Source organism: Podarcis bocagei (genome assembly GCF_964188305.1).
Source record: "Podarcis bocagei genome assembly, chromosome: 2".
Classification (NCBI taxonomy): Eukaryota; Metazoa; Chordata; class Lepidosauria; order Squamata; family Lacertidae; genus Podarcis; species Podarcis bocagei.
Genome location: NC_138126.1, coordinates 56,793,738 through 56,810,354, shown reverse-complemented (window position 1 = coordinate 56,810,354; position 16,617 = coordinate 56,793,738). Strand labels below are relative to the sequence as shown.

The 16,617-nt window shown below is 43.5% G+C and overlaps 1 long non-coding RNA gene across 1 annotated transcript in view; it reads left to right on the top strand.

The window, feature by feature from the left end:
• LOC308582261 overlaps nucleotides 1–15,597 on the top strand; it is a 39,709-nt gene extending 24,112 nt beyond the window's left edge. Inside the window, exon 3 of the long non-coding RNA XR_014005585.1 lies at nucleotides 15,269–15,597. This is a non-coding gene — a long non-coding RNA (uncharacterized lncRNA). The remainder of the gene's footprint in view (nucleotides 1–15,268) is intronic.
• Nucleotides 15,598–16,617: the final 1,020 nt, after the last annotated feature.

The window sequence follows — 16,617 nt, the reverse complement described above, 5'->3', positions numbered from 1 at the left end:
TTGTTAGGAGTGCTGAGAACTGTAGCTCTGAGAGGGGTTCCCAGGATTCCTTGCAGGGGTGCTTTAAATGTATGATGTACATGCAATCTCAGTCACTTTGTTCTGCCTGACCCTGTTTTCAGATGCTAGCCACTGTCGTTGAACAATACTGAGGCAATCCCACAGGAGGAAGCTAAATATGCTTCTGAGCTTTTCAAAGGAACAGAGCACGTAACTGTTAAATATATTATCTCCCAGTGTGTATTGTTCTTCTTGGCTTTCATTTCCTGTTCTTGAGGGGATTAGGAGTTTAAGCCCATGAATCATTGCAGAACCTATTAATGCTGCCAGCCCATCTCAGCAACAGATATAAAGAAACAGATAATAATACCAGCTTCATTCAACTAGCACAACACAAACAAAACTTCACCAGTCTCTCAGAGGTGCTTCCACTCCAGGGGTGTGGATAAGACATACAGCTGCCACTCGGTTAAAAAACAGAAAAACAGAGACAAGAGTAAAGACAGCCACATTTTCCCAGTGATAAGCACATAATTCTTGAGGAGCTAAGGGGTTACTGAGATTGGCAGTCTGCAATTCTTTAGGTGATTTCCCAGGTAATCACAAAAGCATCTGAGTCTCACACCTGAACTTGTTCCTCATGTGTTCATTCTTGCCTTATATGAATTCTCACTGTCCATCTCAACTAAAGCCCAGCTTTTTGAGGGGTGCAATAGACTGTATCTGTAGGCCCTGTGTGTGTACAGTTTATCACCTGCTTGAAGGAACTGTTCATTATTATTATTTTGTTATTTATATGTTGTCCATCTGACTGGGTTGCCTGAGCCTCTCTCTGGAGCCATTTATATGAAATTGGGCAGTATTAATACCCTCTTAGGGGCACGGGTGACACTGTGGGTTAAACCACAGAGTCTAGGACATGCCAATCAGAAGGTCGGCGGTTCAAATCCCCGCAACAGGGTGAGCTCCCGTTGCTCAGTCCCTGCTCCTGCCAACCTAGCAGTTCGAAAGCACGTCAAAGTGCAAGTAGATAAATAGGTACCGCTCCGGCGGGAAGGTAAATGGCGTTTCCGTGTGCTGTTCTGGTTCACCAGAAACGGCTTAGTCATGCTGGCCACATGACCTGGAAGTTGTACGCCGGCTCCCTCAGCCAATAAAGCGAGATGAGCACCACAACCCCAGAGTCGGTCACAACTGGATCTAATGGTCAGGGGTCCCTTTACCTTTTAATCCCCTCTTGGTGGGCTACCATGCCTCCAAATTCCTTGCACCTAGGTGGACAGACAAAAACGTTGTGGCCATTTCTGTTTCCCAATGCAAGTGAATGGGAGCACAGTACAAGATTTGAATTTCTGGATCTGGCTCCAGATCGACTCAAACTGAATCAGGGCCAAAACCAGATCACTGAATCAGGCCTTGCTTTGGATCAGAGGGTCTTTGCACAGGCCTGCTATTTGGGCTGTGTTACATACGGCAAAATTACTTAAGTCACCCTCACTGATCTCCAGGAGCACCTCTTATGTAAGGAGTGTGTATCTGGCTAGATTTTTTGAAAGGGAAGCGAGTGCTCCATGTCATAGATATTGATTGCCCCACAGAAAAACAAATGCTATGGTGACAGCAAAACAATTGCTGTCTCTCACTATTGTAATTAAAAAGGGACTTGGAAGGGATGAAAGCGACAAGGTGTTGTGGAACATCTTTTGACTGATCATGTGGAAAGAAACACCCTGGTCTCGATTCTCTCACCACAGAGTGTTGCCATGTGTGTTTGAGTAGAAGCACCAACGTCCTCTCTGCAGACTTTTCCTGCATTTGAAATCGTCTCAGAATATTCGAAGAGTAGAGAGCAAATTGTCTGCAATTTGTCGTACTTTCCTACAAAGTGCTTCTGCTCTGATGACTGAACGATGTCTCCAGCACAGATTGCCTCGCTGTTAGGATCTTCCCTGAGAAAAGGTAGATCAGCGTTGGGGATAATTTCATTAGCAATTTCTCACGGGCAATCATCACATCTTCTTGGTTTCAGGGAAGGCACTAAGTCGTGGCAAAAGAAGATAATAAATCTGGGACGCTTCAGTGACTGTTATGGATTGTTATTATGGGAACTGCAGCTGAAAGGCCTTCACCGTAATTGGCAATGCCTTCTATCTCAGCACAAAGATAAAATACTATCTTTTGATAGGGAACAAGGGTCTGCTTGTATTGCAGGTTACTTCCTTTCCTTTGATTGCTGTGTTGATTCTTATTGTGTTTGTCCTGGGCTGCGTGCTCTACCCCCTGCTTACAAATCTTGAGACTAGGCTGGGTCCAGGCAATCATTTTGAAGGCAGAAAGTGGTTTTGAGGCTGAGAGGCATCAGTTTCCATGCATGCAGCAGTACAGGTAATTCTTTTCTCCTACTGTTTCTTCTGGTCAATCAGGTTTTGCAGGATGATTATTATTAATAATAATTGTAAAAAAATCTGTCCACAAACAAAAGAAGAAAACTGCAAAAGTGAATTTTGTCACAAGTAGTGATTTCTGTCAACCCCCCTTTATGTGTCCAAAAAACAACAACAATAATGCGTCTTCTGAGTCCACATACTTAAGGGCAACTAGGTTACCTTTAGGGCAAGTGTGGTGAAAACTTTTTTGCTCCAGATATTGGAGAACTCCATCCTGTTCTATTATTGGACATGCTAGCTGGGCCTGATGGGGTTTTTAATTCAGTAACATCTGGAAAGGGTAGTATTCAACTACATTTTACTTAAGAGTAGATCCACTGAAATTAATGAACATGACTAAGTTTGGTGCATTAGTTTCAATGATTCTACTCTGAGTAAAATTTAGTTGAATACCACCCAGAGGTTCCCCACACCTGCTTTAGGGATTTGGGCATGTAATATGTAAGTGTTGTTGTTGATGTTTGTTATTCAGGGTTTGGCAGTTTGAATAACCTCCCCTCAAAGCCCAATCAATTCTCCATTTCTGATTAATCTCAGAGTGGAAACTCAGAGACAACAGAAGTATCCTGGGACTGTCACCCTGTGAAGTCGGAAATTGTTGTCATACTCACATGTGACTGTTTTTGTGTACTTTTGAGGAGATGTTTATTGAGACCTTTCAAGGGGGCTAAAAGGAGGTATGGGTGGTCACACTGACAGCTGTGAATGCTGCACTGGCCATCCCTGTTGTATCAGAAAAATAAAACAAGTTTTTAAAAAGATGGCCATCATATCACTTCTTAATCATCTTTTCCTGAGACATATCAACTCCTTATACCTTTCTGCAAAGGACTTTGTCTCTAGGTCCTTCAACACCTTTGCTGCTCTCAAGGTCTATCAACAGCTGTCAGCCATGGGACCTAAATGGAATATCCATGTGCGGACCAGATCCTTAAGAAACGCATCTGAGAAAGTCATTGTCATCCCATGCTTTGCTCATGGGCATCTATAGCACCAATGGGGAACCTGTGGCCCTCCAGATGTTGTCAGCATGAACAGTAGTCAGGGATGATGGGAGTTGGAATTGAACATCAGGTTTCCACACATATTCTTAAGGGTGCTACAGTTAGAAATGGAGCTTTGGGTGGATTCAATTGACTGGATCTGATCTGCTGGGCCAGATTCCCCTAGCACAACAGGGCTTTTCCCATCCTCTCCCCCAAAGTTGGGCCGGAAGGGGGAAGAGAAGGAAGACCATTTTGTTGGGGAAGCAGAAATGCTTCCATTGATGGAACATTTGTTTTTGTGCAACGCTGAATTCTTCCCAACACATTGGATGATTTGACTTCAAGTCTTATAATGGATGTTACAGGTGTAACAATGGGAGGCCAGCTGGAAGGCCTTTGTAAAATAAAAGGTAAAAAAGCTTTCCTAAATTATAGTTCTATATTTTCCAGCTGAGATATACCTTTGATGAAGCATATAAGTATCTTACATGCAAGGACCTGTTATTATGTGCAAGGCAAACATTAGGAGAGCAGATGCAGGCAGGGGGTGGAGGAGGTGGAGAGGTCTGGCTGTGTTAATGAAAGACTTGAATATGAATGGAACTGCTCAGTCAGTCACCAAAGGTTTCATGCCCCCAAGGAACCACAATTAATATTGTACTTCATAGCACCTATGTCTGCCTACACCCAACACCATAAATGAGGCTTATTTAAAAGTAGTGGCTGAAAATACTGCAGAAGCTTAGAGCTGACTGGGGCCAAAGTGGGTCTTTTAAAAAAACAACAACAACAAACTTTAGATACTCCCCAAAACACTGGAAATGTGCGCTTGAAAGTTCGTTGTTGGTTCTGTGTTCAAGTGCATTGGTAATATTTTTCCACCCAAATCTGTACTGTGATCAAAATTGCTAAACAGAATTGTACTGGTAGTGTGCAGCTTGACCATAAATCAGTGATATAGTTACCTTGGTTTGTGACAGGTCTGCAGCCAACATGGAGGCTTGCCTGCCTGGTGTGGAGACTGTGGATGTCACATGTCATTTTGATAGCCTGCTAAACAGGGCTGGGCAGGAGCCATTGGTTGTGGTGTGTTTTGCCACCAATGACATAGGGAAATGTAGTGATACAGTTGGTTGGCATCTGTCTGCCTCGGGAAACAATGGAAGAGTGCACCTTTCGGGGACCAAGTCAAACAGTTGGAGACTTACAGTGCTTGCTGTGGCTGTAGAGACCAATACAGGAGAGACATGTCTTGCTGTAGTTGGGGTAAATGAAGTTTGTGCTGATGCAGGTGTGGTTGCCTCACTCTGGCCAAGGACAAGGTCAGCCCTGCTTCTGCAGTCCACTCCCAGTCACTAGTTAAAGGAATCCTTGCTGCTCCTGGATTTTATGAAAAGGAAAAAGAGAGGAGATGACAGCATACCCCCAAATTATCAAATGTTCTTTCTCAGCAGTTGGACATAGTCATTAAACAGCACTGAGTATAAGATGCAGACTTGCTTTGTCTCCCCAAGCCAAATCCCAGGGGCAGTTCCCCATACCCTCCAAGATTTCTCTGATGAAAATAGGGACATTCTGAGGAAAAGTGGGACATTCCGAGATCAAATCAGAAACTGAGGCGGCTTCTCTAAAACAGGGACATCCCTGGGAAATAGGGACACTTGGAGGGTCTGAATCCCTCTTTGTCGCTCTTCCACTATTACCACTGCTCCCCATCCTATCCTATCCCCATCCTATCAGCCAGCAAATTCCAGCCACTGTGTTTCATTTCCACTGTCCTTCATTCTCACCCTGTGCCAACTGCATGCTAAATTATTTGGAAATGTTTGTTTCGGGTGCTGGATAAAACCAACAATGTTTTTATCAGACATTTACAATTAAAACACACAGACAATGCTCACAATGCAAACACCCATTTTTAGCCAATTTGAAGCTTGTTTTGTAAGCATTGGGTTCACAACGGCTAAAAATGGATGTTTGCATTGTGAGCGTTATCCTCACTCTCAAAACAAAACAATAAACCTTTCAAAAATGCTGTTCTACACTATTTACATTTTCAAGGTCTCTCCCACTCCCCCACCCCCCAAAAACCCACCATGTATACATGCAACCTAATCCATTTTTTCCCTGGGTGCCAAAGAAATCCATGGGTTCTTTTTTTTTAAGCTGGAAAAAAGTCTTCTCCCCATCATCTGAACCTCCTTTGCCTTTGTTATAGAATCATGAAAGCAATGACTCACACAGCAGCCCTCTTTAGCATAAACAGCAGCTCATGTTTATCTTTTTGTAGCTCCCCATAATCAAGATTTTATCGCTTTGCTGGGGACGGCTTCATTTTATTATTATTGTTATTTAGGCTAGCTGTCATCTCTGTCTGTTGCAGGGGAGAGCTTGTTTGTTCATACTTGCAGTTTTAAAGGAATTCTCCCCTCTATATATTCAAAAAACACAACAAAGCCAAGGGGATCATTGTGACATTGATTCTCCCAGCACAGAGTGGAGTGAGAAAGAGCTGACAGAAGCGCAGGGCGGGAGATGCTTCCCTCCCTCCTTCACCCCTTTTTAATTCAAGAAATAAGGTCTCGCTTATATGAATGAGGGGCTGAGCTTCATTCACAGGTTGAGTGAATAACAGATAAGACAGACAATGGCAAGTGGCTTCCTAGCTGCAGTGCAGCTTGGAAATCCCGAAAGGGGGACTTAATTCCTCAGGATGACTCATCAGTATGTGACAGATGCAAAGACTGTGCTGTTAAAATATTAAGGAATTAGGCAGTCTGGATCTTTTATTTTTGAAGAGTGTGCGCGCTGCAAACAAAGGCAGAGAGATCTCCTTTGACAAACGTGAGCCTGTGAATTGTGGTCAAGAAGGCTGGACATAAAGGTCCCTGGTTCAATAGGATGCATAAAACAACATGCGCTTGACTTTGAGCATTCCCATCATGGCCTGTGAATTGTGTTGCATACTAAGCAGGCTGGGGAGCCCTGCTGATGTCAGCGAGCTGCAAGCAAGCATGAACCCAGATGCTTTGCTCAAAGCGTGTGGGGAGGTCATTTCTGTTGCTCTGTATTACTACTGAGCTTTGGGCAATTGCATCTTCTTGGTACAGAAGAGCAAGGACATATAACTGGATGCATTTAAAATTTTATTTAGAACATTTATATCCCACCTTTATTCCATCATGCAGCTCGAGTTGGTGAACATGCAGCAACCAGGCAAGACCTGGACCTGCTTAGCTTCAGTCGGGTGGCTGCATCACATGCTCTCACACCATGTCCTACTGCTCTGGTCACATCTAGAAGCATAAGAAGCTATCTTAGTGGTCCATCTGGCTCAGTATGTCTACATTGGCCAGCACCAGTACTGCAGGGCTTCAGACTGGGGTCTCTCCCAGTCTTCCTGGAGATGCCAAGGACTGGACCTGAGACCATCTGCATACCAAGCAAATTCTGTACAACTGATCTTGATTTGTACGCTATGGGCTGCTCTGATTAGCAGGAGAACTCCAGAAACGTTCAGAATGATTGGGGCCTAGCTGTGAAGGATGAATCAGAGCACAAACAAAACAAATCAAATCAAATCTGGTAGGAACCAATGTGCGCACTGAATACAAGCCTCTCTTAAGACCCTGCTTTGGAAAGCAGGCCAATATGACTCAGACCACTTCAGGCACAGACTGCTTCTGCATCTATTTACAAATGCACAGGCTTGAGGACAGGTGGAAATTCGTAGCATTAACTCCCTCAACAGATGCTCCAGAGTTTGCTGCTCCCCATCAGACTTCTCCACCTGTGCCATAAGAGTTCTCACAAAGAGCAACTTGGTCCTTTTCTCAGATCCAACTCAGCCCATCATTTTTCTAAGCTTGCCATTCTAAACTTTTGTGTCATTGGAACTAATTATTGGAGATCCAGTTTTCTAAAGAATAGTTCGATGACATCATCTCCCACAAGAAGAGAGCTCTTGTTAAATGGCTCTTTCCTCCCAAAAGCGACTGCAATAATTCGTTCCTATGACAAGAAATCACCTGTACTTGGCCAACTATTTTGCTGAACAAATCCAGACTGGTTTGGCAGGTTTGACCTCATAAGCAGCCTTTCTGCTATCCAGACCACAGTCTTGCAACCATAGAATCACTGTGTTGAAAGGAACATTGAGGTCTCCCAGTACAACTTCAATTCCAGAAAAACATGTATGTGGCATAGGTTTCTGCAACAGGGTTCAGATGGAGGAAAGGTTTGCTGCCACATGCTTCTACCTGCACATATTCTGACAGATGTATCTCTCTCTTACATATGCCCCATGAAGTTGCTGTGTGAGATTTGGAGAAGTACTGGAAGTAACACCTAGCAGGACCTGGGGCAGGGATGAGAGCTCCTTGGCCATCCCTGTGTTGTGTTGTGTTGTGTTGTGTTGTGTTGTGTTGTGTTGTGTTGTGTTGATTAAATGGTTTCTATACCACCTTCACACAAAAATAATGACAATAAAATAAGGCAATAGAAAACATAATACATACTAACCAAGAATGTTAAAAACAATTTTTATAAAATACATAAAGAGCATAATTTGAAATACAGTCATACCTCGGGTTAAAGTCATTTCAGGTTTAGCATTTTTAGGATGCGCTCTGCGGCGACCTGGAAGTAATGGAACGCATTACTTCCAGGTATCGCCGCTCACGCATGCACAGACGCTCAAAATGACATCATGAGCAGAAGCAGCGAATCGCGACCCGCACACATGCGGGTTGCATTCTGCTCTGGATGCGAACGGGGCTCTGGAACGGATCCCGTTCGCATCCAGAGGTACCACTGTATCAGAACTTTAAAATGTCTTAACCCATCATCCTCCAAAAGCCTGACCAAAAAAAAAGTGAATTTTTACCTAGCATGTAAATGAATCTCAAATTGTTAAAGTACAACTCCCATCTTCCCTGGCCATTGGCCGTGCTTGCTGATAGGTGTTGGGAGTCTAACAACATCTGGAGGGCCAAGCATTTCCCACCCCTGGGCTGGGAAACTTGAGTCAGTGTGAACTGAATCTCGTTAGCTCTTTCTGAGAGATGCATCCGTGCAAAACCCTGGAGTAAGTCAAATGCTTCAGATAATGTAAACCAGCAGAAAAGGGTCAACTGCAAATGTAGTTTATAGAATCCTGCGCTGAGTTAGGCATGCTTAGACGCACTGAAATCAGTTGACTGACATGTGCCTGACATGGTGCTGGATTACAGTCACATGCGCTACAGCATTTCAACAAGGATTTATGACATTTGGTGGTTATTTTAAAGCTTTCCATCCTCACACACTTCAAAGGAGGTTGTTTTCAAAGCACACCTGAAAATCTGTTTGATCGGTACCATTTGTATTAACGTATGGTTCATGAGGCACTGCCTGCCTCAAAAGGGCAGAGCAAAAATGCACCACCTCAATCAGTAGTGTAACGCACTGCATAGAAAGTGGCCCATCTCTTGCCCTCTTATGTAATGGAATGAGATCTCTCCCCTGGAAGCAACATTCCTAGCTTGCTTGAGATGCCATGGGTCTAATTCTTATAAACTCTCAATGCCAGGGAGAGCTGCAGATGTCCACAACAAATGTGTGAGATGCTGGAGAGTTTTGTGCAGTCTCATCTTTGACGTTTTTAGTGCTCGCTTTCCCTTTTTCATCTTTCCCAAAACTAATATTTTTGTTGTTAAACTTTTATTTTGCCACGTACTATAGTTTTATATATTTTTAATACATCACGCTGAAAAAGAAAAAACACCCGAGAATCAAAGCGTAATATTCCAAAAGGTGGTCATTTATCCAAAAAGTAAATAACATCCATAGCAAATAATGTGGTATTAATATGGTTGATATGTCACTGACCCTGATCTAGGGCTGTGGACTGTCATATGGACGCAGTACAGTGGTACCTCAGTTTTCTAATGTCTCCGTTGACGAACATTTTGGTTTTCAAATGCCGTAAACTGGGAAGTGAATGCTTCGGTTTTTGAACACACCTTGGGAAGTCGAACATGCTACGTGGCTTCTGCTGAGTGCAAGATTCTGAGGCCTGTTGAGTTTTCGGTTTTCAAACGTTTCAGAACTCTGTGACTGTTTTCGTTTCACTAGAAAGTGCACCCTCTTTTCCTTTGTGGTGGCCACATTTAGATATACGCCTAAACATGAAGGAGGAGGAAGTGGATAGTACCCACTCTAGCGTGGTGTAGTGGTTAAGAGTGGTGGACTCGTAATCTGGGGAACCGGGTTCGCGTCCCCGCTCCTCCACATGCAGCTGCTGGGTGACCTTGGGCCAGGCACACTTCTCTGAAGTCTCTCAGCCCCACTCACCTCAAAGAGTGTTTGTTGTGAGGGAGGAAGGGAAAGGAGATTGTTAGCCACTTTGAGACTCCTTCGGGTAGTGATAAATCCAAACTCTTCTACTCTTCTTCTGTGTATGTTCAGTGAAAGAGAGGAGACATGCACAAACTGATAATGGAGAGGCTCCCTTCCCATGGTGACTCCAATCACATTGGCTCCATCAGACATCATGCCAAACGCATGTAAGGGTTAGAGGTACCATCCCCTCCCTTTACAATATAATTTCACTTAAATCAACCTCTAAATTCTATCTTGAACATCAAATTATTATTATTTAATTGAAAGAAACTTGTTGGCAAGCAGATGTTACTGATTTCTTTTAACAAAGCAAAAGGGAGGGAGAGGAGGGGCATTGTAGATATTTGGGGCACCATTAAATCAGGTTCTTTGAGGAACCGTTGAAAAAGCTGGGTATGTTTAGTCTGAAGAAGAGGCAATGGAGACGTAAGAGCTGTCTTCAAACACTTGAAGGGCTGTCATGCAGAAGGTGAAATAGAGGTGTTCTCTGCTGCTTCAGAAGGCAGGACTAGATGCTGGCTAAACCTTAGGAGAAGAGTCGCGGGTGGCACTGTGGTCTAAGCCACTGAGCCTAGGGCTTGCCGATCGGAAGGTCGGCAGTTCGAATCCCTGCGAAGGGGTGAGCTCCCATTGCTCGGTCCCGCCTGCTGCCAACCTAGCAGTTCGAAAGCGCATCAGAGTGCAAGTACAGTGGTACCTCGGGTTAAGTACTTAATTCATTCCGGAGGTCCGTTCTTAATCTGGAACTGAAGCACCACTTTAGCTAATGGGGCCTCCTGCTGCTGCCACGCCGCCGGAGCACGATTTCTGTTCTCATTCTGAAGCAAAGTTCTTAACCCGAGGTACTATTTCTGGGTTAGCAGAGTCTGTAACTTGAAACGTATGTAACCTGAAGCATATGTAACCCGAGGTACCACTGTAGATAAGTAGGTACTGCTCTGGCGGGAAAGTAAACAGCGTTTCTGTGTGCTGCTCTGGTTTCCCCAGAAGCGGCTTAGTCATGCTGGCCACATGACCCGGAAAAACTGTCTGTGGACAAACACTGGCTCCCTCGGCCAGTAAAGCGAGATGAGCACCGCAACCCCAGAGTCATCTGCAACTGGACTTAACTGTCAGGGGTCCTTTATCTTTACCCTTTTAAACCTTAGGAGAATGGGATGAGTTATCAAGCTGCCTCAGAGAGTGGTGGACCCCACATCCCAGGAGGCATTTAAGCAAAGGCTGGACAACCACCATTCTGGGATGCAGTGGTAGTGACATCTTGCACTGAGCAAGGGGTTAACCGGTTAGCCCTTGAAAATCCTTTCCCACTCTACAGTCCTATGATTCATTCTGTAGGTTCTGCACTGCTGTTGTTCATTCACTCTGAGGGCAAAGCCGTGTTACGCTTCTGTACCAAAAATCTGTCTCCACCCTGCACCCCCCATTATATTGCACACCCATCATTTTGTGACTATTTCCTAGTGAGGAGGATGAAGGCATATGGCAGAGGAGAGCACATAAAGACACAAAGAAAAAGGGGGAAGATCTCTGGTTTCTTCCTTTATCTTTCCAGTAAAGCTGCAGGAAGTATAAGTGGCGGTGATTCATTCATTTAACCAAGGGAAACCCATATTTGGTGCCTCGAACCCAAAGTCAGAAGACGTAACCATCATGTAGGTCTACCACATGCCCCCAGAATGAAGATCTCCTCTGACAACACACCTCTTAATGAGCCCTCATTCGAGATCCAAATTTACTTCTGCTTTCCACAAACCAGTGATTATATCAATTTTCTTGCTCTAAGTTACAGGCTTTAGAAATGCCCAACATGGAGCTGAAGTTGTTGCAAGCAGGTGGGCAGGATTATAAGTACATAAGGGTGTCTGCCACTGTTTTTAGAGGTTGGCAGAACATTCTTAACCCCTGAATTCTCAGGTTTTCAGCAACTGAAACAGGAATTGAACACTTTCCACTTGGCATCTGTGGGGGAGGCTCCATTTCAAGTAACTCGTGGCCCTCCAGATGCTGTTAGGCTACAACTCCCATCATCCCTGACCATTGGCCATGCTGGTTGGAGCTGATGGAAGTTGGAGTCCAGCAACATCTGAAGGACCACAGATTTCCCCATCCCTGCTCTATAAGACTACTACGGTGGTACCTCGGGTTAAGAACTTAATTCATTCTGGAGGTCTGTTCTTAACCTGAAACTGTTCTTAACCTGAAGCACCACTTTAGCTAATGGGGCCTCCCGCTGCCGCCATGCTGCCGCTGTGCGATTTCTGTTCTCATCCTGAGGTAAAGTTCTTTACCCGAGGTACTATTTCTGGGTTAGCGGAGTCTGTAACCTGAAGCGTATGTAACCCGAGGTACCACTGTACTCCCTCATCCACATTTCTGTTTGCCCCATGATTTTTAGTCACAAGATAGAGAGGTTCTTTTTTTTTTTGTCTCACCACTTTCCCCAGGAAAACCCACTGTTTAACACTCAGTCAGAACAAACATCAATTGGGAGACAACAAAGAAACCTCTTTGACCTTTGGTTAAAGATCACAGGACAAAGGGGAGGGGGATTCACGGGGGGGGGGGGATAGCCTTTCGGGCTATTATTACTATTAATCATTTCCTTTCTATACCACTTTTTAAAGAAAGAAAATTGCAGTGTGATTTGCAACCTAAATTAAAATATCAAATGAACCAATCCAAAATAAAACATTACTGAAGAAAGTGAAAAATAAAGTATACATTCAGAGCAACATAATTAACAGGAAAATAACATATTACCTTAAAGATTTCAACAACAGCAACAGCAACAACAAACTTTACAAAGGAGGTCAGCTACAGAATGTGCATTGAATGCAGCAAAGTTAACAAAAATAATTTTATCTGAAACATTTCAAAAGGAAACATTACTAAAGGAAGTCAAATATAAAATGCCCATTTGGAACAGCATAGTTAGCAAGGGGATAAAATCTGTGGTTTGTGTCCATGCAGCTGTGCAATTACTGTATATGCAACCATCCATACATTCCCTCACTGCCATTCTATGAAGAAGAGATGTACAATATATTGTACAATAATTTCATCATCCTTTCCACTTTGCTTTAGAAGACTGCAATTTGCTACTTCATAGCACACTGCCAATTCCCTCCACTTTGTCTTCAATCTGTGCCAATATTCTCCCTGCAAACCTAGTGGAAACCAGCAGCAAAGTACTAGTATTCTATAAGAATTGCTGAAATATTGGAAAACAACAAACTCTGTCTCTGTCTCTGTCTCTCTCTATAATATTAACATGTCACCTTGCAAATTATATGGTCCATATATGAAGTAAATGAAAAACGATTTTATTATTTAGTGTAATTAATTAATTTACAGGCTGTTGAATTAATTAGGGGAGTTTACAAAGCAAGAAACCTCTATAAAACTACAAGACTAGAATACAAATAAAATGAAAAAGTCCATAAAATATCCACCATCAAAAGAAGACACTAAGCAGTACATTTTAAGAATTAACAGTCCAGAAACGCCTGAACTAACAAGCAAGTTTTGGATAGGAGCGGGTCTAAAACACATCACAGCTGACACCTCTCAGAGGAGGACATTTTGGTTCATTACAATCAAAATCTTTTGAGACTTTCCTGCATGTTAATTGCAGCAGAGAGAATAGAAGAGCAGAAGCAACTTAATGATGCCCATAACTTTCAATTTTCAGGGAAACCCACATTGCATAACCTGGGAAAATTACTATATGGTCAGAGGAGATATAATTTTAGAAGCCAGTATCTTGTGTAGGTGGATATAAAAGAGGGTTTCCTCCAGTACAACAACCTGTTTAACATCACTTGTGTCGGCCTGAGTTAAGGCTTGTTCTGTAATTAGCCATGAAAATGTTATCTCTTTAATCTTTTAACCGATGGAGCTGCAATTATTTGCAATGAAATGACGCCAGTTCCAGAAGAATGGGTTCTGTTCATCCGCTGTCTCTTCTCTCCGGAATGTAATACCTTGGGTTTGCCTGTGAACATATCTGCAGCGTACTCCTGGAAAGATAACATTGTTGCCTCTGTGCAGAGAGCCCCATAAAATCCCTTGATGTTACTGCAATGTATTAGGCATGTACATGGCCCCCAAGATTTACTCTGCATCTGTGCATTTTTTAAAAATCTGCTTTTGAGCTGCTCTGCTCTCTCTCTGCTTTGATCTCTGTTTCTGGTTCCATGTCACTCTGTACAAACAAAGCTCTGTGTTTCCCCATTCATTATAATGGGGAATTTAAACAGCTATAATTTTTCCTCCTTTGGCCAAAGTGGATGAAATGTAGGAGCTCTTCCAGAGAGGATTAAGCCCACAGAACTGTCCAGGGGCTTTGTGTGGCAGAAGGAAAGAGGTACCACTTTCCTCTGTAATTTGTTGTTGTTGTTTAGTCATTTAGTCGTGTCCGACTCTTCGTGACTCCATGGACCAGAGCACGCCAGGCACTCCTGTCTTCCACCGCCTCCCGTAGTTTGGTTAAACATTTTAGTAGCTTCGAGAACACTGTCCAACCATCTCGCCCTCTGTCGTCCCCTTCTCCTTGTGCCCTCCATCTTTCCCAACATCAGGGTCTTTTCCAGGGAGTCTTCTCTTCTCATGAGGTGGCCAAAGTATTGAAGCCTCAGCTTCAGGATGTGTCCTTCCAGTGAGCACTCAGGGCTGATTTCCTTAAGAATGGTTAGCTTTGATCTTCTTGCAGTCCACGGGACTCTCAAGAGTCTCCTCCAGCACCATAATTCAAAAGCATCAATTCTTCGGCGACCAGCCTTCTTTATGGTCCAGCTCTCACTTCCATACATCACTACTGGGAAAACCATAGCTTTTATTATATGGACCTTCCTCTGTAATAGGGTTACCATATTTCAAACAGTGAAAATCCGGACAGAAAAGTTGTTGAGCTTTTTTGGCAAAATCACAGGGGGGGGGGGTGTCAAAAAAGGCACTGCCGACATGGGCTGTCATGCACCCGGATTTTCCCAGACATTTTCCTGATTTCCGCCCAGACACTGCTGCCGACTGCAGTATTCCAGATATGTCCTGGAAGTTCCAACCCTACTCTGTAATCCCACATAAGAGAAGTGGCTATCCCTGTGACCTTAAAACAATTAAGTGGCTGGGTGGTGTACATTCTTTCTTGTACGTATTTTAAAAACTTTGCAGCTTTGCACTTTCTTTCTGGAGCTAGTTTCTGTCCTCTGACAGGCCTTTACAGCCCTCCAATACGCTGTGCAATCTGAGGCTGTCTAGAATGCTGTGACATAGCATGCAACCATCATGCCTAGCAGCCATTGATAGCCTTTGCCTCAATTAATCTGTTTAATCCCTTTTAAGGCTGTCCCAGTTGATGGATATCACTACACCTTGTGGCAGCAAATTCAACTATATACAGTAGCTCCAGTCTCTGATCATTTTGATTGCCTTTTTCTGCAACTTTTCCAGCTCTAAAGCATCCTTCCTGAGACGCAGCAACCATGGATTTGTATACCTGAAGGAGCGTCTCCACCCTCATCGTTCTGCCCGGACACTGGCGATTCCCTCACTGCGAGAAGCCAAGTTACAGGGAACCAGGCAGAGGGCCTTCTCGCTAGTGGCACCCACCCTGTGGAACGCTCTCCCACCAGATGTCAAAGAGAAGAACAACTACCAGACTTATAGAAGACATCTGAAGGCAGCCCTGTTTAGGGAAGCTTTTAATGTTTAACAGACCACTGTATTTTAATGCTTTGTTGGAAGCTGCCCAGAGTGGCTGGGGAAACCCAGCCAGATGGGCGGGGTATAAATATATTATTATTATTATTATTATTATTATTATTATTATTATCAAGACATTACGGTACCAACAGTTTTATTACTTGATCCATTTCCTGACGATTCCTAATGTAGAATTAACTTTCTTTTCTTTTACAACTGACATACACTGGGTTAGCAACTTTCCTGAGTTATCTACAATGACCCTGCGAACTCTTTCTTGGTCAATCATGGTCAACTCAGACCCCATAAGTGTATATGTGATGTTAGGATTTTGACCTACGTGTGGCCGCATGCACATTTATTCTTATTCATGCTAAATACTTTTGAATAATTTCAGATGTCATATAGCACCCAGCCAGTCTCCCCATATTTGTCATATTGGACTTCCACCACATGCAAAGACAGGCAACTTCCATAGATCTATCACTGCATTTATGATGGTTTGCTTCTACTTTAAACGTAGCTCAGAGCAGACTGTGACATGGAATATCAGCTACCACTGTGCAGATAAGTCCCTCCTCTGTTATCTAGCTAGCACTAGGACTGCGCCACCCATTTTGGGCATGGATTGATCACCTTGGTAGAAGGAGAGCCATTATCTAAAGCGATTAGTGTGCTCTTATCCTTAGAGTCTCACTCAATTAATCATGCATTGGCTGTGACTTACAACTATTTGCCGCTCCTAGCTGTCACGGTGTCAGTGAATGATGGCATACAAGGGCGTGCTCAATTCAACTTCCTGGGCTGATGGCAATTTCTGAGGGTAACCTTTTCTTTTTTTAACTCCAGCAGAAGACTGAGAAAAAATGAATGGAGCCTTAATAAATAATAGTGGGAAATGGAAAGAAGATGTTTGAGTACTACAAGCCTGTTGACGTAATAAACAAAATAGTTGAAATGAAAAAGGTTCTCATAAGTTGTGGGAAAACCAATCTTTCATTCTAATAACTCTAAAGAGAGTTAGTTGCCTGTAGGGCTGAATGAAGCCCGCCAACATCCCACTCAGAAGCAAAGTCCCTAGACCCCCAGGTAGGGAA